The sequence below is a fragment of the Heliangelus exortis genome, chromosome 11 (genome assembly GCF_036169615.1).
Source record: "Heliangelus exortis chromosome 11, bHelExo1.hap1, whole genome shotgun sequence".
Taxonomy (NCBI): domain Eukaryota; kingdom Metazoa; phylum Chordata; class Aves; order Apodiformes; family Trochilidae; genus Heliangelus; species Heliangelus exortis.
In genome coordinates this window covers 6,688,148-6,704,946 of record NC_092432.1, presented here as the reverse complement: position 1 = coordinate 6,704,946, position 16,799 = coordinate 6,688,148, and the positions used below count along the sequence as shown (strand labels likewise).

The following is a 16,799-nucleotide window of genomic DNA, read 5'->3' as shown; positions in this document are numbered from 1 at the left end:
GCTTTGCTCATACAAGGTCTCAGAAAAGAACCCCCTGATGCTGCAGGTGGGATGGGAGAGGAGAATGACTTGATTATGGCTGTGGGGCTCTGCTCAATTCACATGGCTGGCCAGACCTCCATCCCACATCCCTTTCCAGGAGGTCTGGGCTGCTCAGGGAGCAATAGGGCTACATCAAGCCCCCTTTGCCTGTGAAATGGTGTTGATACATGGACTGTGTGATCAGCCATTACACAGACACCTATTTCCTCCCCATAGATGAACTTATTTAATTTTATCCATCTCCACACACAGACTTTTTCATTGGATCTCAGCTTTGTTTTCCACTTATTTCTTGCAGCTCTGAAAGCGTTGGATTGTTGCAGATTTAATCAATGTGCTTAAAATAGAAAGCTGTTAGGCCTTCCCCATCCTGCTGCCTTCGATGTCAAGCAGCCCGAGAGGCTCCAGTTCCCCACTGGTACCATCTGGTGCTGTGGAAAATGGTTCTTCCCTGCCTGAGGTACCTGGATACAGCCAGTAGTGATTTACAGAGAGACTCACAGTTGCGCCTGGGGTGCAAAGGTAATTAGAAACACTGTTAATCACAATGCAATGGTAAAGAACTCCTTCCAGATTTATTGCCTTCCTCCCTGTTGTTCCTAAAATGGGATTTAGTACAAATTTGCCCAAGCTAGATCTAGCCTGCATAGAAAACAGTAAGCAAAGTGAATGCAGGGACTGAGAGTTAAGAGTAACCCAGTAGGGACATTGGGGTGTTTGTTGGGCCAGTTTGCCACATCTTCCTTTGCTTGCAATGCCATCTACAAGTGGAAGGTGACATGGAGCAGAGCAGCCTTCTCCCGAGGGCAATGTGGGATGGAGCTTGGAGACCATCTCTGGGGCTGCTCAGAGCTCTCTCTGGGGAAATGCAGTTGCAAACGCTGAGCATGACACACACGAGGTGCAGTGGTTCTGCTGCAGGCAAATGGAGTTACTGTGATCTGAAGAACCTGAAGTATCAACAGTCTCAGAGGAACAGTGACAGGTAAGCAAAGTGGCACTGTGACAGGACTGGCTTTCTTTTCAGTTTTGCCAAGGCCTTGACATTCAGCCTGTAGTTTACAAGGGTGCTGATAATAATTGAACTTCTGAAGTGCTCTGTCATCAAAGCAAGCAGTGTACTGCACCAAACACCAAATGCAATTAAACTAATGCATTGCACTAGGGACAATGAAGCTGAAATTCAGATTTGGGTTCCCATTTTTAGATGTGTAGGTGTGAAAAAAAAAAAAAATGTATCACCTACTGCAGTTTCCATATGGAAGTGGTGCCACCTATACAGTCACAGGAACTGTTCCAGCAAGTAATCAGATTAAGAGAGAATTTTCAGACCTAATTTGTAATGCTGTCAGCACTGAGCTGAGCTGGAGATTCAAATCAGGTGAGCTGAGTAGGGAACAGGCTGTAAATACAGGACAGAGAAGAAAGGTTAAGTGTGTGTCTGGAGGGGCCCTGCAAACAGACAAAAGAGTGATATCTCTGAGTGCTTATACAGACTAGAGAGGCCAACACTGTATTACAGATGGGGAAACTGAGGCACAGAATGGTAACGTAGCTTTGTAGATGTCACCTTCTGACAGACCCAGGAATAGTAGCTGGACTTTCATTTCCACTTCTTTGCTCTATCCTTCTGGCAAATGCAGGAGATTCATGCTGCCCTGTAAAGACATCCCTGCTTCCTTTCTGATAAGCCTGTGGCTACATGCTGCGATTCAGTTTTAGGTTATCAGAAGCAGCAATAGAAACCTGCCAGACAGAATATTTATTGCCCCCATTATGTGGACGAGTTTGGGCATCTCTGCGTGGAGAGATGTCACAGGGTGTGGACTTTCCCCCCCTGTATGCACTGACAATGTTCTTTTAGTAGTTAGGAGCTGTGTGCTTTATTCATCAGTAAGACACCTCCTTGTGAAACCTTGTTATCTCTTTTAATAATATAAAATGATTGAGGATGGATTTCCATGCTGGACTATGTTCCACACTGGTGTGTCCACATGGCCTCTTGTAAGTACAAAACTGCATAGACAGTAGGATTTTTCCTGCTGCTGTTCTTCTGGCACTATACTCGCATATTATAAGCACAAGGGGATTTTAAACAGAACAGGTTTGTCCCACAGCAGGATTATCCTAAAAACATGGCACCTTCCCTGGCCTTGCTCTACAGACATGCCAGGGAGAGGGGTCTTGAGTGTAGCAGTCATCTAATATATAAAGTGGAGAGATGAAGGGTGCCAGCATAATACCCAGCCATGCTAGGGTTCACTTTTACTAGCTAGGATTCCCTTCTGTCCCTACCTAGAAACAGTCCTGTACAATAGCAATTTTAAAAAAAATTTTTTGTTTTTAATTGAAAAAGAAGACCCTGTATGTAATGAAGAACTCAGCTGGAGAGCTGCGATGTTAAGGGACTGGGCTGGATTTTATTACAGTGATGAAATTACACAAGCTTCTCCTTCTTCTCTCTATCCCCCCCCTTCCCCCGCCGTGCAGCTCCTTAAGTGCCTCCGAACGCTCCCTCTCTCCTGGATTTGCAGCCGGGGTGGGAGAGGCAGGGATAGAGGTAGGACGGGCAGGCCTATGCTTCCTCTTGGGCTGGGATCCCCTGGGCAAACCAGTGGGATGCGGCGCTGGGCAGGACCGCATCGCTGCTAGAGGAGATGCCAGCGCAGAACCCGGCTGAGCCCCACCCCTCCCTGCGCCGCAGCACCGCCCGCACCTTGGGGTGCCCGAGGTAAGAACCCGTCGCTCTATCGCTTTTATAGAAAAGGGGAGAGGGGCTGCTAGCGGGGAGCTGACAGCCCGTGGGGTCTGGGTGCTGGGGAGGTAGCTGTAAGGGTAGGGGAAAGCCCTCTGCAAGAAAAAAAAAAAAAAAAACCCAAACAAAAAAAAACTAAGGCGAAAGATGCCGCTGAAAAGCGAGGATGCTTAAGAGCGCGGAGTTGGTCTCTGAGTTGGGATGAGTCGGGGGCAACTCTCAGGGACAGCTTTAGCTTAAGGAAATTGGAGGGGTAAGAGAAGCCGGGAGGCAAGCAGCGATTTAAATCAGCCCCTTTAGGCTGCCCTTGCTCCCTGCAGAGAGCGGGGGAGCTGCTGCGGTGGAGAGTTCCAGCAGTTCCAAAGCAGTTCCTAAGGGAGAGCCCCCAGTGTGTGGCCGGGTCCCGGTGGGCTTGGGGGACAAGGAGAAGGGGTTTGCATGGGGAAAGGGGTTGCCGTGTCAGCTGTGGTTGGCTGAGTGGGTGGTGGCACCCTGGGAGTGGGAGTGGGTGTGCTGGGACACCCCCCAAGCCACCAGCCCCATTTAGCCCAATGGTTATGGCACTGCCAGCACCTATTTTAATTGTCCTCCCCTCATTATCCTCCCCAGTCTCCAGGAGAGCTTAAATGCAGTTAAAACTAAAAACTGCAGTTAGCCACCCCTGTTAGGAAGGATTACATGTAGCAGTAGAGAGAAAGTGATGATTTTAGGGGGTGGGAAATGCATCTCTGCACGGTGCCCGTCGCAGGAAGCCAGTTCTGTGGTGAGAAGTTCCCATCCTAGAGCACATCCAGACATACACCTCTGCAGGAACTGTTTTTCTTTTAGAGGATGGGTGTTGTTAAAGGGAAATTTTTATTGCACGTGCCAAGCTGCAGTAGTCATCCATAAAGCCAAGCTGCCATTAAAAATTATGGGTACGAATTGCCCCCACAAGGGCATTACTAGTCAGGGATGAGCTCACCTCAAGGAAGAAAAAACAAAACAAAACAAAGCAACAAACAAACAAAAGACAAAACAAGAAGAGTAATAAATTCATGATAATAATGTGCAGGTGAGGAGCAGTGCAGTGCTGCGTGCTGAGGGGAACCCTTGCTGTGTTTCAGTTGGGTACTTGTAAGAACATACCAGAGATTAAAGGGGTCTTCTGCCATGGGGAGTAACGTCAGAAATGTCAGATTGGATGAGAGTAAGTCGTGTCTGACATGGCATGGAAATTGCTGGTTTGTGATCCCTTTGTATCCCAGGTGCTACAATTTTCTTTCTTTCTTTTCTATCTTTTCTTTCCATCATTTTGGAGAAGAGAGAGTAAAAGGGTTAATTTCTCCCTTAGCCAGGTACTGATTACTCATTAGTGCTGCACTGACCACCCCTGGGTGGTCAGCAGATTTAGAAGTGCAATGAACGTGAAAAATCCCAGGATGAGAGTGAAAGCATGTGACTTGGTACTAGGGATGGGATGAGTGAGATTAGTTTTGAAACAGGAATTGATCCAGCCCATAACTGCAGGGAAAAGGAAGGATGCTGAAGGTGCACCCCTTTCTGGTGTTTAATAGCCTCTGAGCTTTTGGTGAAATGAAAGAGGAGAGGTGAAAAAGGCAGAAAAATCCCCCATAATCCATGGTGATCCTGTCCTGCTCTGACAGCACACTGGTGGACAAAGCTTGGTGAGGCAGGTCTGGGTTTTGAGGCACAGCCAGAACTTGATGCAGCATGAGCCTGGCTCCATACCTTGCCTGACCTGAGTGCCAGCCCCCAGGTCCTCCCTCCTCTGCTCAGAGATGCTGTGGGTAGCTTTTTCCTGGCCACAAAATCCTGGCATTGCTAACAGTCCTGCTGTGAAAGCTAAAATCATCCTTGAAAAATCCTCTTCCTGCACTATCAAGTTGGCAAATTGATTTTCCAGATCATAAGCTGAACCTCTGAAACCATTCTCTTCTGAAAAAGATTATGGAATTACTCCCATGTTAATGAATGCTTTAATGCTACGCTGAATTAAAGTCTCATACAGAGACCAAATACCAAAAAAAAAAAAAAAAAAAAAAAAAAAAATAGTAAAGGGGAACCTGTCACCATCTGGGGCAGAGGGAAAGATTACTCCAGCTGGAAAAAAAGAGAAGGGTGAGGAGAGACGTGTGGCTTGCCTGGAAGCTTCCAAACCCATCAGGGATACTTTCCAGAGTTCTCAGCTTTCTCTCCCTTCCTGTGAGGGCAAGCAGAGAAGGTAACACATTATCTGTTGCTTTGTGCTTTCAGCATCTCTCTGGCAAGTACCCACCCTCTCCAGCAGCAAGGACAACTTTGCTCCTGGTGACCAGCCAGGAGAGCCCTGAGCCAGGGCAGTGCCAGGTCCCCATGCCCAGGCTGCTGTAACCTGCTGTGGGATTATCTGAGTTTAGAACTGACCCTTCTACCCTCCCACTGCCTTTCTCTGTAGTTCAGGACTGGGACATGGCATTCCAAATACACAGCAGGACAGAGTACGCCCTGAGCCCACTGAAGGACTCTGACATTTATTAGGGATCAAATACTCTTCTGGGGATGAGTCTGCTCCAATGTTGCTGGTTTTCACAGAGCTGCAGTTTTGCCTCCACTTTGCTAACTTCACTTTTATTGGACCCTAACTCCATGGGCTGCCCTGAATTTGAGGGAGAGCAGAGTTAATCCCTAGGATGGCATGGGAGAAGCAGTTTTTTGGGAAAAACTGCTCCATGTCATGCAAGCTGCAACGCAAGGGGAAGGCTGCTCTATATTTAAGTGAGGGCTCTGCACAGAATGGGTAATCCTCTTTCCCTGAATTATCCAGCCAGGGAATTAGACCTTCTTTAGCCTCCCCCCAGCCTCCCCTGCTGCAGGCAGGTGGGGAGGGGGCAATGGCTGGAGGAAGCTATGGGCAGGTTACTGATGACTCACTTAAGTCAGCTCATCTATTTGAAGTGGAATGGATCACTGTCAATGCTCCATTAAAATGTTGAAAAGAGGCCATAAAACAGCTCGGGGACAGTGAGGGTGTGGGGGGGAAGGCGATGTGAGGAGGGAGGCTGGCTGGATTGCACCAAAACCTGAATATCACTCAGTTATGGAACCAGTGAAGGCACATTTCTGTCCTTTACCTAGTGCATAGCTGGTAGAAAAAAAGGAGTCCTCTCACTAATCTCACCTGGGTACTTGTGTATGCCATAGCGAAGACATTCTTGACATCCCTACATAGGGGTCCTGGGCCAAAGTTTTGGTGGGGAGAAGAATTAAAATGGCTCAGCTGTGCCATGGCAGGCATGCTCTGCAAGGATGCCCAAGGGGATGCCCAAGTGTGAGAAGCAGCAGAGAAAGGGCAGGGTCTTCTTTTGAATGAGGAACATAGTCTTTGTCTGGGAGACCAAGGTAGCTGGCATCACTTATTTGTACCTCGGTTTGTGGTGTGGTCACCCTTTTTCCTCTCCTAATCCCTGGGATCTGTCACATAACTTGTATGGTTTATCCTCCTTCACTCTGCCTTCCAGTCTTTAACTAAGAAATGTGTACAGGGTTTTTATTTCCCCAATTCTTTTCACATTTTATTGCTTCCTGGAGTTCTTGTCACCTTGCCGTGGAGTTTCATCCTTCTCGAGGCCAACACTCTGGATGCCCATAGTGGAGATGCCATCCCCAAGACTTGTCCTGGTTACCCTTGTCTGAACTGCTGAAAAGATTTTTTTATTAATGAAAAAGTCAAGTGCACAAGGCACATTATTTTTCTTGTGTTAAAATCAATTTATTCTACTCTCTCTACTGTTTACCCTACATTGCTTAAATCAAGATTTCAACCCTATTGTATTTTCCTCTGCCCAGAACTGGGACAAACTGAAAGCCTGGTCCTGCTGTTCAGCATGCTCACTTTTAGTCTTTTCACCTTCCAAAGAATGCAATTTAAATAACTTCAGGGGAGTCTGAGTTGAATAGGGAATAAAGGACCAACCAGATAAATCACTGCTGGGAAGGGAAATACCTCAGCTGGCCCTGAAGCTCCTGCCTTGCCTGCACACACAGGCAGAGTCAGTGCAAACCCTAAGCTTGGTTCTGCGTCAGCTTAGAGCCAGAAATCTGGATGGAAGAGATGGAGAGCAAAGAAAGGAGAGACAGGAGAAAGTCTCTGCCTTCACCATGACCTAGTGTGTCTTTCCTCCCTGTGTCAAATATCCTCAATTTCCTGTTTAACTTAAAGTCAACACATCTGTCACTTTAACATCTCTCGCTGCCTGGTTCTCCCAAGCCACCCCCCTCCCATCTGCTCTCCCTCCTGCCTCCAGCCTCTCTCCTCTCCCATTGCTCTGTGGCTTCGGGGGGGCTGGAGGGGGTGGGGGTGGTTGCCTGTGCCTGTTTTCTCCTGCCCGGTGGACTTTTCCATTGCTTCTGCTTCAGTACCTGGATGTGATCACAACAGGATGATCAGCTTGGCTTGCAGAGCATTTACTTCTAATCTCCAGCTTGTGACATCCTAACAGAAAGGGGGGACCATTTCAGGAGCAGCTCCACGAGCTAGAAAGAGGGGAAATGGCTGGTGAATGGCTGTGATGAAATATTTCCTAGTTCTGGTAAGAGATTATTTTCTTTTTGGTCCCTGTGTGGACAATCAGTCCAGATGCAAAAGTAATAAGGCTTAATGGGGTAAAAAGAAAAGGGAGGGGAGCTAAAATAGAGACAGAAGAAAACAGTGAAGCCATTTGGTTTGTATTGAAGCTTTTCCAGGGGTCAGTGCTCACCAAAGCAATTTAATTACTATTAGTGAGAGGCTGAGAGCTGAGCAGATGAGACACCGAGTGTGCCTAGGCTGTCAGAGCAGCTTTCACTTGCATGGAGTTTCATTGCCCACTTGATTTTCTTTTCCCTACCTGATTTCCAGCTTGGTCTGGGGCACATTTGGAGCTCAGAGCCAAGCACCAACAGTGCTCTCCACAGTGTAGTCCTAGGTGAGCAGCTACCCGAATGCAGCCTTTCCTGCCTTACGCTCTTTACTGCAGTACTTTTGTAAGGTCATTCATGAATTTTTGCCCCTAAGTTGGTTCATAATGCCTGCCAGGTTTTCTAGCTGATAAACTATCTCTATCATAAAGTCTAACTGCATTTTCCCCAGAAACCACCGCCCCCAGCCCCCCCCCCCCCCCCAAAATACTGAGAATAGCTGCTGTATAGAGTGGTGCAGATAAAGATGTTTGGAAGGAAGAGTCCAGGTGAACTGCACACCTAAGCTGTCTGATGTCTACTACTTTGGGTTACTCTAACTGAGAGGTATGGGAGTTGGTTTATCTTTACTCTCAAAATGGGTGTCCTGCTTCTAAGTTGAGTGATAGCAAAGCTCTTACACTAGGGATGAACTTACGTCCCTTGTATAAAGAGGATCACGGAATAATAAACTTAAGGGCAGCCTTTGCAATCTGGCTGTATTGAATCTGCAAAGGTCTGACATAACATTACCAAAACCAAAGAAAAAACACAATAGTGAAGATCTGGTAATTTTCACAGGTAGAAAGCTGTGACCTTCTTGACAGACCTCTCATCCAAAAACTGGTAGAAAATTTGGTTTCAGAATGCAAAAACAAACACCTTGTGGTTTTATTTATGGCAGGTTGAGTTAAAAATTAGTCCTGCAGAACACTGCAGAGACGATTTGTTTATAAAAAACATCCCTCTCATGATGTATTCATACAGAAACCTCCACTTGCTAAAACCTCTTACATTTCCTAGGCTTTGATGTTAGACACTGTGACACTTGGAGTGCCACACTCTAATTACTGTGTTTATTCTACAGCAGCCTTGAAGTTTCAGGCACCAGTTATATTCAATCTAAGGAAAAATATCTTCTTCCCCTAAGCCTCAAGTCTGGGCTTGGATTTTTGTTTCAGGGTGGCAATCTTTTGTACCAAATCCCTGTCTGGTGAACAGAGGAAAGTGAAAAGGGGTTTGTGTGACTCCTGAGTCCCAGTGTTGTGCAAGAAGCAAACAGTGCAGGAGCTGCCAATTTTAATGTCTTTGGAAGGTTGGTGATTGTATCTGCGAGGAAATCTTTTTAGAGAATTTTTTTTTTCCTGCCTCTATCCAAAATGCTGGAGTTTGTTCCAAAAGGCTAAAAATCCTTCATTCCATGTTTCCTGGAAAAAAAGTTCTGAGCACCAGAAATTTCTATAAACTGCTTTTCTTGTTGAATTAACTTCTAGATATCAGAGTATTTTTGCTGTCAGATTTGTGTTTGTGTGCATTTGACTTTCCTCCCACATTGATTCTGAGATGCTGGGCAGTACTCACTGTGCTTGCCTGGTCCCTGCTGCAGTGTTGCCTGGAAGGGTTAATTTCTCCTGTTTAATTAATGAATCTGTAATATTTATAAAGAGAAAATCCTCAGACCCATCTGTGGTAATTTTGGTACGTCTGCCAAGAAGAAATTCTAGGGCCAAATTGATTTTACAATTTGCTAGATGTACAGATTTTTATAACATTCAAATATATTTCCTGAGAGATGCTGATGGGATGTTGGGGAAGTGAAGGACAGATCCTAAAGTCTCTGGATGGTAACAGAATTGAATGTGGTACAGAATTAATGAATATTATGACTTCAAAATTAATTTTAGTCTTTTCTTATGGCCATTTGGGCTATAAAGGATGGATTTCCCTTGTGACAATATCCATTTTGAAAGGGCAAGAAGTCATAAGAGGTCCTAAATAGAGAATACTCCAGATCATTCCTATGAAGACACTTGGCCTCATTGTCATTATCTCTTCAAGGCAAGGTAATCAAGGAGATAGAAGATGAAGCTTTTCCTTGCCAAGGAAACTTCCATGTTATTTGATTGATATTGGAATCCAGTCACCTCATGCTTGCCTCTCCAGATTTTTCTTACCACATCTGCTAAACTACCACCATCTATTTGTGTTTTAAATGAGGGCTTCCTCCCGCACGCCCCATCTGCTCAGCCTGTTTGTTCTTCCCATGTAGTCATGACTTTGTGATCATGTTTGTGTTAGTAGGAACACACTGGTATTGGGGGGAAAGGAAGAGGCGAACAAAGTGGCCTTGCAGATTCCCTTGTCTTGGTTGAATTCGAAACAGGGGTTTGGTTAAGAGAAGGGGAAGAACCTCTTCTGAAAGAGAATTAAACAAGGGAAAGAGGTGCAAGAAGTTCAGGCTACTCTGAGGATAAATCTTCTCTTTTTCTAGGTTTTTCCTAGAGAATCTTTATGATTAGACATCACAGACTATCTCATGTCCAAGGTGACCTCATTAAAGTGGAAGGACTACAGGTTATTTGAGATGTTTTCTGCTCACTTTGATATGACAAATGAGATTTTGATTTTAGATATAGGGAGATGTCATAGAGATCTACAAAGCTGTGAGTGACATGGAGACAGTGAGTAGGGCTGTTGATTATTTTTTTCAAGTCCAAGACCTGGACAACTTCATAACTAGGTGATAGAATGCAAGCACAGATTCAAGATACCTCTACCTGAAAGTTCAAACGTGAGGCAGTCCCATCACCTAAAGTTCTGTCTCCAAATAATAAACACTACTATGGTCAACCTGGCTTCAAGACCAGAACTGCCCTTTGTCCAACCAGCTTCAATCTATCTGTACCCTTATATAGATAGGATGTAAATACTGACTTTACCCCAGATAAAAATAAAAGCTGGATGCGCTGAGCTGTACTTAGCTATGTCTTCTTCTCCCAGCTCTTAAGGTAAGTCATGAGCAGGGCAGCCCCCACATCCCACATCCGTGAGGGTCCTGTGGGCTTTGTGCCAGAGACTTAGGGTGTCCTGGCTTAGTTCAGCTTATATGACAGTCACTCATGCCTGGTGTGCATTTTCTATAATGAGAATGATCTATAATGAGGGGAATAGCCCAACCATTGTCAAAAGCAGCTATTTCTTAAATGGAACAGGGCAGTGGAGGTGCTGGGGAAGAATGGAAGTAGTATGTGAACCCTAAAGAAGTACTTTTGACTGAAGAAATTGTTCATGGTGGCCCACACATGGACACAGCCACCTGAGATGTCTTCTCACTTCTGCTTTGTTGTCCTGACTAGGAGAGAGACTTGTTTTTGTCCTGAGGACTGTGGCAGGCCTGATTCTGGGCAAGTTCCTGCAGCAGATGCTGCAGGATTCTGCAGCAGCTGCTTCTTGGTGATTCAGTGTTTCCTGTTAAAATCAAGGTTTTGCTGTGATTCACAGCAGCTCTTGTGGAAGATGGGTTTGGAGGAAGCTGGAATGCATCCACTCCTCCCTGGGTGATGGATGGATTTATTCCACCTCTGATTCCCACCATGCTGCCAGCACAGTGGCTGCCTCCATGGCCTCCCATCTTTCCAAGGTGGCAGTGGGCAAGAAGAGTGGGTGTCCTCAGGACAAGGCAGCCCTGATATCTCCTAGCAATTGGGCTCTGGACACCATTGTAACATGAAGAGTGCCTTGGGGTAGTGCAGTGGTGTTTTGGGAGTGAAGGGGCCATGGAGGCAACTTCTGTGAGAAGCTGCTAGACATTCCCCTGGCTCCATTCCTGGCCCAGGAATGAGCAGATATGGGAAGCTGGTTGCATATTGAATAGAGTAGAAACCCTTCGTAGACTTAGTGGTGATGGCTTCTTTGAGAAACCTCATTTATGTAGCAGTCCTAGAAGTAGTGATGGTTCTCAAACAAGCTCAGTGACTTCTAGTTTTGTAGCTACCATCCTCCTCTGGGGGACATTCTCAGGGGCATCAGCACAGCCAGAATATGAGGTTGGAGTCAAATTCAACTGGATGCTCCCATGATAATGACTAAGGAATCCGATAAAATAAGGAGAATTCCTCTGGACTGAGAATAACAGGTGCATGGTCTAAAATGAGGAATATGGCATGTAATATAATTAATAAAAAAGTAATCGTTCTGCTCTCTGTATGCAGGCTCCAGGGCTCTCTCTGCCCTGATGGATGGGAGGGAGGAGAAGTGGGGGTGATTTTGCCTCATGGCTGCTTGAGGCCACAACTGAGGTGGGCTATTTGCAGATCCCTGTAGCAGCTGGGAACTGGTTCTCAAATGCTTTCAGCCCACAGCAAGGGAGGAAATCTGACCCTGATTCCTCTCACCTACTTCCCCTGAAGTTCAGAGTGGGCACCAGTGGGATCAGCCACTTTTTGAGAGGCACATTTGTCTTTCTGTACCCCAAACCCTGTGCATTTACAGCCCAAATTCACAGGTATTTCATCAGGACTGTCTCATTGCTGGGATCCAGTGTGCATTAATTCTGAGAGTGTGTAAATGATGTGTTAAATGATTTATACACAGACCCAGATTGAGAAATCCCCGTGGTCTCTCCTCCTGATGAGGAGCTATGTTGGCAATTAGTCAAGGTTCCCTGGCATTCAGGAGGAGCTGAGGAGCCTTTTAGCTTGTGATACAGACCCCAAGTTGCCAGGGTTGGTGGAGGCTGAACCTCTCCAGTGCACCAGGGCCAGCTGGGACTAGTATGGAAGGAGCATGGAGCCCATTTCCAGCAGGGCAGGTGGGTGGATGAGGAACCCTGCTCACTGTGCCATTCCTTCATTCCTTAGCACTTCAGGGACTGTGGTGATGCTCTGATGTAGCACTGCCCTTGGGAACATGGGGAATGCCTTTTGCATTCTCAGAGCCAGAGGATAGGAGTTTAGCACAGAGTGATTTTAATTAATCTTGTATCTCTTATTTATGACTAACTGAATGTGCTTTTGGTCCTTTTTTAAATTTTTTTTCATCTTTTTTTTTCTTCTTTTTTTTTTTTCTTTTTTTTGTTTAGATAATGGTGTTTCAGGTTGGTTTATAATGCCAGAAACACTTTATCCTTTATTCTTAGGAGCCCAGGCACAGAACAACACCACTGATGCTGCCCTTGCTCCTGCTGTGCCTGGCGTGGTGCCCATGGGTGCAGGCAGCAGAGGCTCCTCCAGCCCAGGGTGCCCAGCAGGAGCAGAGGGAGAAACCAGAGTGTTGCTGGTTTGCTGGGGGAGCTGTGTGGGGCTTGGGAGGGTGTAGGACTCGGGGGCTCTGGTAGGAAATGCTCAGAGACCATCTCAGATCAGAAGGCACCTCATATTTTGACAGCTTTTTTTGAAAAGCCAGGTATGACACTGATCCGCTGTGTTCTGAAGTGCCACTTCAAACCCTCTTTAAGCACAGGGTCTAAGAGCAGAGTCTACATTACAAGAGATGCAGCTCCAGCGCACTGAAGGTTGATGTCCTCTCAACCTACTTAATCCTCCTGGCACACACAGGGCAGGCACTAAGGGAAGAACGAAAGATTAAGAAAAGCCTGAGCCCCCACATGCACTGCAAGTTCTGCAAAGCCTTGTCTGTAGCCAAGATGTACACTTTGAGTACTTTAACAGCAGAAAAGAGTGGGAGATAGCTCAAGTCTCGCTGATCTACAACTACAGGATGCTGAGCCCAGCAATTTCCCAGCTGTCAGGAGGACAAAAAGTAAGATTTACACCTGCAGGGCAACTGAGAAGCTGGGAGAGAGGAATGAAAAAGAAAGTGCTTGAAAGCTTTCTACAGCAACAAGTGTGCAAAGGAGGTGAGTGCAGATGAAGGAGAGAGGCTGGGAGAGGGCAGGAGCACCCACCCTCCCCTCCGCCCCCTCCACATCAGGCAGCTGCTGCCAGTTCCTGCTGTTCTGGACCATGCAGCTGATTAAATATTGAAAGGGTTTGGTTTGGTGTTGCTTGAAAGCTTTTGTCGGGATGAAAATGAAATTATGTGAAGACAAGTTTGGGCTAAAAAAATTAGTCTTTGTTTAACTAAGGCTGACCATAAACAGGCCAAAAAAAAAATCTTTGTGGGTTTTGATGTGAAGGCACTGTGAGGATGTGAGTTTGGGTTACTATTTTTTTCAGAGCCAAGGTGAGGGAGAGCTTAGGCATTGTGGGTAGAGGCCAAAAGTGTATGGAGGAAGAGTTCAAAGAGTTGATGTGTCTGGGAAGATTTTTAGAAACAGAAGGAGAGCTCCATGGAGAATCAAGGACCAGAAACCTCAGCCTAAGCAACAGTGAGAAAGAGAAGGCAGGGTGGGGGCCTTTTACTGACTAGTGGCACAGTCAAATCTCAAATGTAGACAAGAAGATACTTCAGGTGGAAATAGAAAAAGCATATATGTGTCTGATCTCCAGCCAGGACTACTGTTGCACTCTAATTTCCGAATGGACTTGGAGGGCTTTTTCTAGCTTGTAAACTGTGTACTGTCTGTAGCCTCTTAAATGTTATGGCTTGGCACCTTCCTGACAGAGCACCAAAGGCAAAAGCCATCGTGCTTCTATCAGTGGGTACTAGAGATTTCCAAACACCCCCCCATAGCTTTTGGATACACCTGGGTACTGGATTCACCCAAAATCACTAGGAACACTGATTTGTGCTTCCCATGGATTTGGATAAAATTGCTTCTTTCCTCCATTCAGCCCCAGTGAGGACACAGGGATTTCAGTCAGTGGGCTGAGTACTGCAGGGAGAGCAGCAAGTCTTGGCCTGAGCCATTGAGTAGTTGGAGAAGACAGATTTGAGCTGAAGAAGAAAGTTCCCTTCATTGTGATTGAGCGTCCCAAATTTACATTAAAATCTTCTGTCCTGTGACCAACGAAAAACGTTGGAAAAATCTCTCTGATCTGATTAGGTATAAATATATCCAGAGAATCAGAGAATAGTTATCCACTTGGTTTTAATGTTGCTGTAATCTACATAGCTGCTGGATAGTCTAGAAACAGATTACCAGGACACGCAGCTGGCAGACAGCCCATCCAGCCTGGAGGAAAAGAGAGGTCCCACTGGGTCATGTAGAGGTTCAGACAGACCCAGCATTTCCATCCTTCCTGCAAAGGGAATTTAATCCTTGCATTCGACAGTGTTTGTTTTAATAGAGAATCATAATTGAAAATTGGGTGCTGGTTGGTTTTGTCTATAAATTCTGTCAATTCTGCTGTAATTTTACTTAATGTTTCTAGAGTTTAGTTTGCTGGTCACATTCTATGGGAGAGGAGTTCTGCAGAAATGCCTGTGAGTAAATACATAAACAAAGCTTTGCTTATACTCACCCTAAGTGAACTGGACACTATTTGCTAAACCCAATCAGGAATTTAGCAGCTAATTCTTTTTCAGTGGTCAGGAAAAAGGCGTCATATTTATCTTTCTTGTTCAGACTAAGATGGCAGGCCTGCAGCAGAATTTGCTGTTCACATTTTTATTATCCTTCAAAGCTAAATGAAACTTTATTAAAAAAATTGTATTAATCAGTTCAGCTTATAGTACCCATTGTTCAGTTCCTAAGTGGTTTTTAATAGTGTTACTTGACAATTGGTAATTGAATTTGATTAGATGAACATAATCACAACAGGGCTGATGGATGGACTCCCAGTTGAGCAAATCTGGGTTTATCTGTTAATCTACAGCCCTGAGGTTCTGATCCATAATATATTTGAAATCAAATTAAAAATCACAACCGCTGTTATGAGAATGGGATGTGTCTTCACAGTGAAAGTCACGTGATAAAATTTCAGCATCTTTTTGGTCTTCTAGAGCATCTCATGTAGCTGTTCATTTTGAGTTCTTTTTTTCCAAATTGTCCCAAAGTACCTGTCTTTGCACTGGGAAATATTCCTTCTGGAAGTCTTCCAAAACAAAATATTTCCTTTGACATTTAAAAAATCAAATTCTGAAAGAGATTTTTATTCCTCCTAGATTTAGATAAGCCATTTCATTAAAAACCATCTAGAATTTTCATCTCCAAGCTGTATACAGTAAAACACATGACCTAATAGTAATTATCTAATTCATCATTGTGGGTTGTTTTTTCCCCTCATACCTGCTATGAAATAATACTATGATTTTGGCAGGATTACAACATTTGAGACCATGTGGCTCAGCAGAATTGTGTTCTACTCCTAAGGAAGAAAACACTCTATTATGTCTGTGCTATTTCAAGTAGGGAATAATGCAGGATCTGCCAACACCAGAAAGTTACAAAACAGTCCCTCACGCCAATGCTTCAGACATTTCCCAGGAGTGTTGATCTCCTGTGCATCTATCTCACCCAGGATTAGCTGAGTGATCTGATTTTCCACTGCGGATTCTTTGTGAAGGTGGCTGTGGGATGGGGGCCCTTCAACAGCAGCAGCAGGAACATCTTTTTGTTCTGCCTTCACAGGGGGCTGGATCCCTACCCTGCAGGGCCCAGGGGATAAGGGAGCTGCTTCCCTGATTTACTCTGGTGGAAGCTGCTGAGTTAATTAGTGGTCAAATCTACAGTGATGGCAAAACATTATTATTGATTTGTTTGTGAATGCAGCTGGGAGCGTTTTGACTGAATTTCATCTGCACTGTTAGTGAAAATCATTTTCAAGATCTGTTTCAAAATGAGTCTTTGAGCAGGAGATGCCACGGATGTTTCCAGTGTGAAATTCCATAATGATATTCAATCTATGTGAGATTTCAGTGCAGAGCCTTCCTGCGTGGCTTCATTTTGCATCTGTCTTGCCCTGTTTGCTCATATCTAGACTGCCTTGCCCTTGCAAGGGTTGGTCTTTCAGGTTCCATCTTCCCAGAGACGGCAAGTCTTGCTTGCTCCAAACAGGGGAAATCCGGTTAATCATGAGAGGCTCCTGAGAGGTGTCTAGAAATAATTCGTTTACTCTGGTTGCAGAAGCAAAGGCTTGCTATGCCCAGCTATGCATGGTTAAAGGCAGAGATCTCTCAGGATCCACCTCTCATGCAAAGGGGAGGCAGCATGTGGAAATTTCACAAGGAGAAACCATTCAGGTTTGCATAAACTCAGAGCATCCCAGTGAATGTGCCTGTTGCTTCAGCTGCAAAAGAGTGGTTGGGAAATGTTCATTACAGAAGTAACCATTTAGGCCTTGGATTGTCTCCATGCTAAAATCATGACTCTTGGTTTCCTGTCAGTTCCAGGTAGGCAGATATTTTCTTTTGGGGTGTTACGTGGTTTGGATCAGGATACTGTGTCTATGCTCTGTCTTGC

The 16,799-nt window shown here is 45.3% G+C and overlaps 1 protein-coding gene across 2 annotated transcripts in view; it reads left to right on the top strand.

Moving 5' to 3' along the window:
• Nucleotides 1-2,512: 2,512 nt before the first annotated feature.
• SV2B (synaptic vesicle glycoprotein 2B) overlaps nucleotides 2,513-16,799 on the top strand; it is a 55,099-nt gene continuing 40,812 nt past the window's right edge. Inside the window, exon 1 of one of the 2 annotated variants that reach the window (XM_071754289.1) lies at nucleotides 2,513-2,773. The gene's annotated coding sequence lies outside the window, so the exon portion shown is untranslated. Of the gene's footprint in view, nucleotides 2,774-7,210; nucleotides 7,369-16,799 lie in introns of those variants that run through there. The other variant, XM_071754290.1, reaches the window with a different exon arrangement.